Below are 13,377 nucleotides of genomic sequence, written 5' to 3'. Positions count from 1 at the left end.
GAGGATTAAATTTCGATTACCAAATTTATTGAAAATGGCTATATTTTTGGAAGATTTTTTTTGTAAAAATTCATATCTGCCCATATGACCGGGGGAAAATTTTTCTTTTGGAAAAGAATTCACCTCTTTGGAAGTTCAGAGGTGTACAAGGGTTTATAGTGACCCCTTCTCTCCTTACAAAAATATAACCTTCCTCCTTTAACCTCCACCATACTATGGAGGGTATATTAACTTTGCCATTTTGTTTGTAACTCCTCGAAATACTCATGTCAGACCCAACAAAGTATATATATTCTTGATCAGCGTAAAATTCTATGTCGATTTAGCAATGTCCGTCTGTCTGTCAGTCGGTCTGTCTGTCTGTCAGTCAGTGAGTCAGTAAGTCAGTCCGTCCGTCAGTCTTTCTGTTATAATCACGTTATCTTTCGAACGAATTGAGATAGAAGGCTAAAATTTTGCAAACATATTTATTTTTCTAGTAGGCAAGTTAAGTTCGTAAATGGGCCATGTAGGTCCACGTTTTCATATATCCCCCATATAACGGTACCTCCCAATATTCGGTATTTTGATGATTTTAGCGACATTATTCACCGGAATCGTTTCAAATTTGGTATTTGAAGTTCGAAATGGATACTACATCCTAAGACAGAAAATTTTCTGGGCAGGTCCACCGCTTCGTATAGCCCCCATATAACAGTACCTCCCAATATTCGATATATTGCTGATTTTAGCGTCACTATTCACCGGAATTGTTTCAAATTTGATATTTGAAGGTCGAAATAGATACTACAGCCTAAGACAGAAAATTGTCTGTGCAGGTTCACCGCTTCGTATAGCCTCCATATAACGTTACGTCCCGATATTCGGTATTTTGATGATTTTAGCGACATTATTCATCGGAATTGTTTCAAATTGGGTTTTTAAAGTTCGAAATGGATACTACAGCCTAAGACAGAAAATTGTCTGTGCAGGACCACCGCTTCGTATAGCCCCCATGTAACGTTACCTCCCAATATTCGGTATTTTGATGATTTTAGCTTCATTTTTCACCAGAATTGTTTGAAATTTGGTATTTGAAGTTCGTAATGGATGCTACAGCCTGTGAGAGAAAATTGTCTATGCTGGTCCAGGTCTTCGCACAGTTCCGATATAACGGTACCTCCCTATATACGATATTTTGACGATTTTAGCTTCATTATTCACCGTTTATTTCAAGTTTCGAATTTCGAAAACAATGTCGTATAGACCCCAATATAACGGCTATATTCGATATTTTTAAAATTTTAACAGAATTTTTTAAGGATTTTATTTTTTGAAAATTTCCAAATTCCTTCCAAATGGTGAAGGGTACTCAAAGTTCAGCCCGGCGAAGTTCCTGCTTTTTAACTTTTTTGTAATGACTCCTCATGCATTTTAATTTTTGATTTCTTACATGACAACTGCAGCAGGACACAACTTGTAATTTATTATTTTCAAATTCACAATTTTGTTATTACAAAATTTCTTATCTGTTATTGTTTTCTGTTTTCCTCTTCTATCGGAAAAAGGACAACAAAGAAATTTTTCAATCAAGTTTCGTTGAATACATAATTCATCATAGTCCTTGGAAAACAACGGATAAATATTTCACAAAAATAGAAACAATAATCAGCTTAATACCATAATATCCTGATTATAAATTTTGAACGAGTTGCTCGATATGAAAACATGATAAAACAATAGAAAATGGAGGAATGACGGTGTTCCAAGGAAACTGACATGATATTGGCGAACATAAATCCATATCAGCGATAGATGTAACTATTCGAATATAAGTTGTTTGTTTTTTTTTGTGTATTTTCCTTCCTTCGGATTCACTAATGATTTGTATTTTTCTTCATTTCGCAATTTGCAGCGAATACAAGAGCGGAAATTAAATTGCAAATCAAGTGAAGAGCAAAGAGTTAGTTTGTATTGAAAGCAGCAACACGAAAGGGAGGCGAAAAAAGCCATAAGAAAATCGCAAAAAAAAACTATTTGTTGAAAAATGCTAATGAAGAGCACCAATCCAGGGTGGTCATAGCCTTTCCAAAACAAAAACAACACTGAGGTAAGAAAAAAAGAAGGACAAACAATAGTGTCACCGACCATGTGTCACCACTACTGCAGTAGTACTGGGTTAGATGAAAAAACTGCAACCAAATTCAGACGGCTGTCATTTCCAAGCTACTCGTCCGACAGCTGTTAAAATTATTCCAGTGAAAGCTCATTATATTATTTACAAGCGTACAAAAGCATTTTGGTGAGAATTTTGCAGAAAAAAAATTTTCGTGATGGAATTCAAGCGTGATAGTGTGATTTTTTTATATTTGGCTAGAAAACCACAAGTGGCTATCGTTAGAGCACCAAAGAGGTCAAGTGAAATTGTGCACCTTCGGTTGGCCACCAGAACTCAAGCGCCGTGGTGATGGTGTGGGCCGCTATAACAGCCGATGGTCGCTCTCCGCTCGTATTAATCGACCGTGGCATCAGAATAAATACCGAATATTATAGCGAAATTATTCTGGAGGGTGTACTAAAGCCTTGGACTCGCAAACCGTTTGGCGGCAGACCCTGGACATTCCAACAGGACTCAGTACCATCGCATTCAGCACGCGCCACCCAAGAATGGTTACAAAATGAGGTTCCTTTCCAGCGCACAATGGCCACCAAAATCTCCGGATACCAATCCGTTGGACTGGAGTATTTTGGAAAGCAAGGTTGCCTCTATAATATACCAAAGTATCGATCACCTCAAGCAAGCGCTTCGCCGGGAATGGGCCCAAATCCCGCAGAGCAACATTCGGACAGCGTGTGACGGTTTCATTGGCCGTTTTGAACGCCATAATTCGTGCCAAAGGTGACCGATTCGAACAAATCTAAACTTATTCTAAGATTTTATGCTTTTTCCGACATTTATTGCTTTTATTCAATAAAATTTAAAAAAATGTAAAAATTATGGCGTTTGACTTTGTTGCAGTTTTTTTCTCACCCTGTAATCCTGGAATGTTATTTTTTCTAAAAACATCGACCTCAGGCTCTATTAAGGCTGATTTTTTTCTATAAAAAATGTTCGAACTTAGACTCTATTGTGTTCGAATTCAGGCTTCACTGAGGCTGACTTTTTTCTAAAGAAAAAAGAGTTCGTCCTCAGTTACCACTGAGGCTGACTTTTTTCTAAAGAAAAAAGAGTTCGACCTCAGTTACCACTGAGGCTGACTTTTTTCTAAAGAAAAAAGAGTTCGACCTCAGTTACCACTGAGGCTGACTTTTTTCTATAGAAAAAAGAGTTCGACCTCAGTTTCCACTGAGGCTGACTTTTTTCTATAGAAAGAAGAGTTCGACCTCAGTTACCACTGAGGCTGACTTTTTTCTATAGAAAAAAGTTTTCGACCTCCGTTACCACTGAGGCTGACTTTTTTCTATAGAAAAAAGTTTTCGACCTCCGTTACCACTGAGGCTGACTTTTTTCTATAGAAAAAGTTTTCGACCTCCGTTACCACTGAGGCTGACTTTTTTCTATAGAAAAAATTGTTCGACCTCAGTTACCACTGAGGCTGACTTTTTTCTATAGAAAAAAGTTCGATCTCAGTTACCACTGAGGCTGACCTTTTTCTATAGAAAAAAGTTTTCGACCTCAGTTACCACTGAGGGCTGACTTTTTTCTATAGAAAAAAGTTTTCGACCTCAGTTACCACTGAGGGCTGACTTTTTTCTATAGAAAAAAGAGTTCGACCTCAGTTACCACTGAGGGCTGACTTTTTTCTATAGAAAAAAGAGTTCGACCTCAGTTACCACTGAGGGCTGACTTTTTTCTATAGAAAAAAGAGTTCGACCTCAGTTACCACTGAGGGCTGACTTTTTTCTATAGAAAAAAGAGTTCGACCTCAGTTACCACTGAGGGCTGACTTTTTTCTATAGAAAAAAGAGTTCGACCTCAGTTACCACTGAGGCTGACCTTAGGGTGCGTTTTAAAATGTCCGCTAAAATTTCTGCTGTCCCCAGGAAAATATGTCAATTTCATTAGAAATGAATACAAGTGCCAGCAACTAAGAAAATTTGATTTAAAAAACTACGGAAATTGTTTGCATTTTCCAGTTTTTCTTTCATTTTTTCTCTTGTCTTTCCACACGGTCAGCCTAAGTGCATGACTTGTCCCAGCTTGTTTGTTTCTTTTGGCGCATTTTGAACATCCACAAGTGGTAATGTTTATTTTGAATTTAAATACGTTTCGGAGAAAAAAAACCAAGAACTTTAATAAAGATCAACTGAAGTTTTTGGGAATTTGAAAAGTTTCCTGGCTTGTTTTCCTTCCTATGATGACGATGTGGATGGTATAGCATGGCTTGGAGTGTAAGTTGTTGTCTTGAAAGTTGTTTAACTTAAGTTTTGGCAAAATACAATTTATGTAAAAATATTATTTATGCATTTACTTTCGGAAACCAGAAAGTAAGAAATGTTTTTTTTTTCTTAATTTTTCTGTTTGCATTCTCATGGAGAAGACAATGGGCCAGTCCAGGCGAGTCATGCCACAATGTAAACGACATTACCTTTTAAATCCAAAGAATAAACTTTGGCCAAAAACTCAGCAATAACATTAAATTCAAATGCAATCTGCTCTGCTCGCCATGGCTGAGGAAACGGAAACAGGACACAACAGTCTGTGACACCACCACTCCTCTCACAAATCCTTACACGTACAACTGCATCATATCACACTTTATTACCGAACAGATTTATAACAACATTCAGTAACTCTCTCTCCACTCACACACACATACACACTTTAATATATGTGCAGATATGTGTATGTGTGTGCCTGGCGAGATATTTGAATAAAATAAAGTCATAAAATGCAAATAAAGACAAATTATATTCATGAGACTTTTTTTCTTCATTCCTCGGGTAGGCAATATCCAAGGCAACCACCCAACCAAAGAGCGTCACCGGAAAAGTGGAAAATAAAACAAAAAAAGGAAAAGAAAACCTGAATTCTTAAAGAATCGTAAATTTGCATTTCAATTCACAACTAAATTTTAATGGAAGTTATTAAATTATAGACTGCTGCATTGAGGTCGCCTGTAATTTATTTTTCCAAAAATACCAAATCTAGCCACTTTTCCGCACTTCCTTTTTTTGTTGGTTGCTGTAATCGTTGCCACAATAATTCTAATGCAAATTTCTTGTCAACAATTAAAAAATGTCCTCAACTTTGGGAAGTTTGTGGTTGCTTTTTTTGTTTTTGTATTATAAAACATCGAATTTGTTTCGCCAACAAATTATTTAGAGCGTTAAATTGATAATTAAGCAATAAAACAAAGTTTGTGGACAAAAACAAAAAAATCGGAAACAAAAGTTGAAAATCATTGAGTGAAAATAGATAAAGATCGAGGAAGGGTAGTTGTGAGGAAAAAGGATTACATTGTAAGTATCGGTTACAATAAAGGAAGGAAATGGATAGCCATGGAAAGTTGAAAGGCATTGGAAATCGCCAATTTATGGCATTATGAAGTAAAGCTGAAAGTAGAACAAGTTAAAAAAACAGTAAGTTCGGCCGGGCAGAACTTTGAATAGCCTCCACCATTTGGAACGAATATGGAAATTTTAAAAAAATAAAATCCTTAAAAAAAATCTGTTAAAATTTAAAAGATTCTGAATATAGCCGTCATATTGGGGTCTATACCACGTGAACCTACATAGGCATTGTTTGTCATAAGCCATCACCATATTCAAATCCGAAACTTGAAATAAACGGTGAATAATTTAGCTAAAATCATCAAAATATCGTATATAGGGAGGTACCGTTATATCGAAGCTGTGCGAAGACCTGGACTAGTATTGACAATTTTCTGTCACAGGCTGTAGCATCCATTACAAACTATAAATACGACATATCAAACAATTTCGGTGGGTATTGTATCTAAAAACGTCAAAATACCGAATATAGGGAGGTACTGATACATGGGGCCTATACGAAGACCTGGACCTGCATAGACAATATTTGGCACAAACTGTAGTTCCCACTACGAACTCTAAATTCGTAATTTGAAACAATTCCGGCGAATAATGACGCTAAAATCATCAAAATGCCGAATATCAGGAGTTACCGTTATATGAGAGCTATATGAAGACCTGGACCTGCACAGACAATTTTCGGCACAGACTGTAGTTACCATTACGAACTCTAAATACGTAATTTGAAACAATTCCGGTGAATAATGTCGCTAAAATCATCAAAATACCGAATATTGGGAGGTACCGTTATATGGGAGCTATACGAAGACATGGACTTACATGGCTCATTTACGAACTTAACCTGCCTACTGGAAAAATAAACATGTGTTCAAAATTGTAGCCTTCTATCTCAATTCGTTCGAAAGATAGCGTGATTAAAACAGACGGCGGACGGAAATCGCTAAATCGACGTTGAATTTTAGGCTGATCAAGAATATATGTACTTTCTTGGTTCTGACATGAGTATTTCGAGGAGTTACAAAAGGAATGACAAAGTTAATATACCCTCCATAGTATGGTGGAGGGTATAAAAAATGTGTCTCCGCATTTTGAAAGGTTACATCGCAAGTAATCTTAATAAAGAAGGTACGTTCCCCCACTTTTTTTGAAAATTTTCGATTGAGATTCCTTTGGAATTCTTAGATTTTACGTGTATTATTTGGTTCAACAATTTTAGCCCTTATACGAGTCCAAAAATGCTACGATCCAGTTTATATTAATATATGTATTTGTATATTAATACATGTATATATATATGTATTATATTAAAAACACGTTTAATGTTAAAGTCATACTTCATACTAGATTTTGTACAATTATAACATCATTTTTGAAGGATGACGTCTAAGAGTAATATCTACACAATTATCCTATATAACATCATTTTGTAAGGATGACGTCTAAGAGTAATATCTATAGTAATATCTTTTTCTATTTTTTTGTTTGTTTTTATTTCTATTTAATATCAAGAAAATATTTCTCTCAATTTCTCAAAAAAGAGGGCAAGATCTTTCCAATATATTTTTTTTGGTCATTTGTTCGATTTAATGCATCAAAATGACATAAATCTCCGTTTTGGATGGTTACAAAAGAGTTTTTGGTTAAAGTGGAAATTTCAAAGGAAATTTCTAAACAAAAATCAAAGAAATGTGTAAAATTAATATGAACCATACAGAAATATCATCAATTTTCGCTTCTAATAAAAAATGCATTAGCACTTGTATCATATTCGCTGAAAAAAATCGTCTTTAATATATTTGGAGTTAATATATCCATGCCTGTTCGACCGGAAGTCCGTTTAGCTGTCAGCTTTTTCGATTAACTGATGACTGTCGAAGATACCAATTTTTTCCGAGGGCTCTGATGTCCGATTTTTTGTCGAGATTTTCTGCCGTTTCTTCAGAAAAGTTTCCGAGTAATCTGCACATACTCGTTTCTTTTGTTTTGTTTGAACAAAACAAAGCTAAAGAGAAAAAAAAAACAGCGTATACAGAGAGTTAACTCTTTTTTGGCGAGAATTTCTAATGTTACTCCAAAAAAGTTTCCGAGTAATCTGCACATACTCGTTTCTTTTGATTCATTTGAAAAAAAAAAAATTCTGACATTAGCAGAGAGTTAACTTTTTTCTGTTGAGATTTATTTACCGTTCCTTTCGAAAAGTTTCCGAGTACTCTGCACATGCTCGGTTGAAATTATTTGAAGAATTTTGTGTATACAACTTTTTTTTTTTTTTTGATTATGATCAGTTTGTCGTCAGAATTTGAACGGAGCACGAGTGCAGTGTGTTGCAGTGAAAAGTTAAAATGAAAATTAAAGGAAGATTTAGACCTTCAGTACCTTATGGTAAGTAAGCTCCTTTCTACAATTTCTACAATGTAAACACTTTTACATATAAACATTTTAAACTTATTTTTCAAACTGACGAGGTGAACGTTTTCGTGGCTCGATATGTACCAAAATACAGCTGTAAAGGTCATATATTTTATTAGGCTCGTTAAAGGTTTGTATCCTTGTGTTTTAAACTCTTTGATAATATAAATAATATTTTTTTCATTTTTATTATTTAGATGCGGCATTGGAACATATTCCGGGAACTATGGGAAGTGCCAAATAAACCCATATAAAACATTTCTTCAACTCGGCTAAAGATAGGCTTAACAAACCTTAAGCTGGGCCAATATCGAACTAAGTCAACCTTAAACTCCTTTGTTCATCTGCGAATAAGCCAGCCGATGACTTGAGCCAGCCAAATATGCGCTTTATATATAATTCCACCCTTAATTATATTGATTTACATTGAATTGCAACTTTTTATATTTTTTATATATTAATTTCCGTATTCTTTATATTTTACAAAAAAACTGAGTACAAATGTTCTGTCACTAAATTGAAAAATATAAACATAAACAAATTTCTAAAAACTAGATAAAGTTTTATTTCTATTTTTCGATTACAACTATAGAATAAATTTAGATTTTTTTGCGAATTTCGTACCAAACATCCTATTATTTTCCGATTTTCGAATGAATTATTCGAATTTTTCCCGATTCTCGGACAAAACTATAGAATAAATTCCGATTTTTTTCCGAATTTCGAATCAAACATCCGAAAATTTTCAGAATCTCGGATCAAACATCCGATACGTTTCCGAATATAGCATCAAACATCCTATATTTCCCCGATTTTCCGATAAAACTATAGAACAAATTCAGATTTTATTCCGAATTTCGTATCAAACAACCGAAAATTTTCCGAATTTCGTATCAAACATCCTATATTTCTCCGAATTTTCCTTTTTTCTTTGCCGAATTCTATACGAATTCGCCCCGAAACTCTTACGTTCTTTCAGAATTTTTTCCGCAAAAACTTTCAGAATCTTGGGCAATCTCACACAATTTTTTTTCCCGATTTCTTTCCGAATTCGACATCGGAGTCGGAAACTTGTGCAGAGGTTTTTCCGAATTCGGAAGAAAATCGTAAAAAAATGTTTGCTGGGTAGTATCTGATTCGTAATACTTTTTATCTAACTCAAATAAATTTCGAAGTTTGGTCATGTCCGATTACTACTTCTGGAACCTCTATCAGAATAGTTTAAATTTTTCAAAAAAAAAAAAAAAAAAAAAAAAAAATAAATAAATAAATAAAAAATAAAAAAAATAAATATAAATAAATAAATAAAAAAATTATAAATTTCTTATAAAGCGACGAACTTCGTTATATTGATATGAAATTTAAGTTCACCACAAGACCAACAATCGAATGGAGTATTATATTTGGTTGACACTTTACCAATTGCTATAATTCTATCTGACTTAGGTCTAGTGAAAATATTGACAACTTCGACCCACTTTTTGGTCAACATTTTCCAAAATAAAAGCTTCAATTGTGATTTTTTTTTTCTTAAAACTTGTCTTATCTCAGTATAAAGACATGGTATTCTAAACCATTCCTTCGGTTCATTCTCAGTATAGTAGCGCCTTGCATTACATTTTGATTTTTTTTAGATTAATTTTTTAATATTGGCCATATTTTGCTCCTCACTTCATTAGTGAATAGTCCATATTTGTTAATATTTACAAGGCTTCGATTATAACTCCAGCTGTTGGTTTAGTAGCCCGTTCCATGAAAATACAAATTTCTGGAAAATCTTCTCTTCTATAAAATTTTAGAAATTTGATTTGGCAACTTTAAGAATTCCATCTTCAGGGATTTTGGGTGCTTCTAATTATTCATTCAGTCACTCACTCAATTGTACCTTTGTACCATATTTAGTACCTTTTTGGTATTTTCGCCAATATTTTTTTCGTTCACCACTTTTCTAATGCAGTTCAATACTACAGCCATCCTAATACCCGATGTATCGTATACAAATACTCACTTTTCTTACTATAATTAAATGTTTTACACAGCCGTATTACCCTCCAAAATATAGTCTATTTCAGTTTCAGGACTTATTTCTCAAGAAATGTCTTGGGTTATGACTTTTGGACAAAATAGTTCCGATAGAGCATATTCACATATTTCTTCTGCTTCTAGAAAATTTCCGACATCTATTTTTCCAAATTAATTTTTCATTGCGGACGTCACACATATTCAATATACCTGAGTTCGACCGATCTTGTTAAATTTGTTTGGTTCTCGTACTTTTTTTAGGGGTAGAACTAGTAAAAAAGTGCAATCTAACATTTGTTCTGAGAGAACTCATAAAATATGGAAACGGAAAACTAGTAAAAGTATCAAAATTGGATGGAAGCTGATAACTATGCTACTATTTTTACTCGGCCAAATTCACTTAGCTAAAAGGAGTAAAAAAGAATGACACATTTGTGTTTGATCTCTGCAATTTGTTACTAAGATTTCGTGTAGGGGAACGTTGTCGAAGTATGAGTATACAATATCTCACCATACTAAAATCTCGTAAATAGCATCAAATTTTAGAATAAGTTTAGATTTGTTCGAATTGGTCATCTTTGGCACGATTTATGGCCTTGAAATCGTGACCAAATGTTGCTATACGGTATTTTAGCCCATTCTCGGCGAAGGTTGAAGTAGTTGGTATTTTTAGTCCCAAAATACTCCAGACACAATAGCCAACGGATTGGTATTCGGAGATTTTGGTGGCCATTGTGCGCTAGAAATAAAGCGAGGAACCTCATTTTGTAAAATTTGTTGGGTGGCACGTGCTGAGTGAGTTTGATGTTGCTGAGTCCTGTTGGAATGTCCAAGGTCTGCGGCCAAAATGTTTTCGTGCCCAAGGCTTTAATATACCCCTCAGAATATTTTCGCGATAATATTCGGCACTATGAGTGGAGAGCGACCATCGGCAGTTATGGCGGCCCACACCATCACCAACGCCGACGCTTGAGTTCTGGTGGCCAGCCGAAGGTACACATTTTCAGCTGACCTCTTTGGCAAGTCAACGCGATCATTTTGTTTGTTTACAAACTGCTAGATAGCGAATGTTTTCTCATCGGAGAAAACCAAATTCGGTAGATCACACTGTTCTGTTGTCGTGTAAGTTCTTACACTTCTTGGAATACCAATGACTTTACCCCGAGCTCATTTTTCAATATTTTATTTTTCAATATTGAACAACTATTTATATTCTATTCAATAAATACAGATCTTTATCTTCTTTTAAAAGAATCGTGTTTTATTATGGAGTGTTAAATATTTCCCTGCCAATTATTTGGCTTATAATAAAATTGAGAGTGCTGCTGTCAGGGATCTCTCCCTGATATCAAAATAATCCATTTTTTAACTCGAAAAAGAATTGTTGACTTTACTTTTTGTCGAGACTCCCATCCCAGACAGTTTTTCCCAGCTCCCAATTCGCTCTCCGCCGCTCTTGATTGCTTCGTTGAGTAGTTTTCATTGTTGTAATCATTTAAATTAACCGCTGAATTGAAAACCACTAATTATGCAAATAGCAAAAATATTAACATTGTATTCATAATGTTTATTAATTAAATATTCATTAATAATATCCAACCAACAACAGTAAGCCAATGAATGGATGTTGTTGTTGTTGCCTTGTAGCTTCGGAGCAGCGAGTGCTCCTGGGGGGGTTGGGGAGTAAAATTAATATGTCACATAATACTTACCGCCAATGATTTTCTGGCCTAAAGCCTGCGAATGCCACCAGCCATGGGTGGTGTGACCACATCCTGACATTTTCAGTAAAAAAAGGCCAAGGGAACAAAACGTACAACGACAAATGTAACCATAGTCGCGACCGACCCAAGTTCCGTCCGGCATATTAACTCATTAAAAGTCAAGCGTGTTTGGCTAATTGAATAAAACAATTTGCTCTCAGAAAAAAAACGTGCTTCATTGTGTTTTATCGATAATTTTTATTTAATGTGTTGCGGGGATTTCATCTGTTACAGTATTTAGTTTCTTTTTTTGTTATTATTGTAAGAGTTTTTGTTGTTTTTATAGTCCAGCTTCTCAATAATGAGTTGTATGGGTATTTTTTACAATTATTTCTATTTTAGTTATGCTTTTTTATTAATGTTATTTATAATTGTACATATCTATGGAGGGAGTTCTGAGGGAGCAGTATGGATTTGCTTGGATAACTTTTTTATATTTTAGTTATTTTTAGATCCATTTCAATTGAATTTGCTTTGGTTGTGATTTAATATGTTTTATGAATCTTAGGGTCAGAATTCAGAAGGGAAAAATTTCTTATAATTTGAAAAAAAGTTAGGATGCTATTTCTTTAAAGTATATAGTAGAAAGTTTAGGGCCTAAAAATTGCACCGATTAACGTTCCTCTAGTTGTGACTTTCTTCAGTTTTAAAAATTTCTAGCAAAGGTCATAAAATCGATTTCAACATTTGTCAAAATCTTAATCAATTTCTGTCGAATTAAAAATTTGTTTGGAATTCCAAATCAACATCCAATTTCTAATTAATGGGGAAATCGACTGAGGTAAAATTCCCCTCCCTGATACCCTTAGTCATACGGCTACAGAGGGTAAATATCATTTGATACGGTCAAAACGTGCTTCATCGAAATAAGGATTTTAGACCCTGGGTCTCTTTGGACCAAATCCATTTCATGTCATGTGGAGTCGATCTAGCGATGTCCGTCCGTATGTCTGGCTGGCTGGTGCGCAAGAAAACTTTCGAAGGGAGTATCCAATTTGGCCCAAACATGGTACATTCCAATATTATTATCAAACTTAGGTCGAGTTCGGAGATGGGCAATACCAGTCCCCTCCTTCCGGTACCTCCCCCACAAAAGGTCGAGTTTTTTAAACAAAATATTTTACTTCACAGAAAGAGAAGGGGTAAACCCAATCCTAATATTTGCATCAGTGCTATGTCAGGTGCGTAAATCTGCAACATCGTTCTACTCCATAAGGTACCTACCCCACAAAGAGTTAAATTTTAAAGATTTCTAAATATTATAAAATGTGATGTTAGAGTCCGATTGTCTTCAATTACACACATCACAATATTTTTATTAACCCACGGTCTGGTGTGAAGATGGAATATGCCGGTCCACTCCTTCTGGTACCTCCCCACAAAAGGGTCAAAATTTTGAATATCCGAGAAGCTTATAAAAGGCGAAATTAACATCCGATTCCATTCAAACTTGTCATAACTCAATATTTGTATTAACACGAGGTCTGTTATAAGATGCTGGAGATCGGACCATTCCTTCTGGTACCTCCCCCACAACGGGTCAGAGTTTTGAATAACCAAAGGGATCGTAATATCCGAAATAAGTATCCGGTTCTTTTCATATTTCACGCATCCCGTTATTTCTACTAACACAAGATGTGCTATGAAGATGGGATATATTGGTCAACTTCTTCTGGTACTTCCCCCACAA

This window comes from Musca domestica, unplaced genomic scaffold (assembly GCF_030504385.1).
Source record: "Musca domestica strain aabys unplaced genomic scaffold, Musca_domestica.polishedcontigs.V.1.1 32, whole genome shotgun sequence".
In the NCBI taxonomy this organism is placed as follows: Eukaryota; Metazoa; Arthropoda; class Insecta; order Diptera; family Muscidae; genus Musca; species Musca domestica.
The sequence above is the reverse complement of the archived record's forward strand: the minus strand, read 5'-3'. Positions refer to the sequence as shown.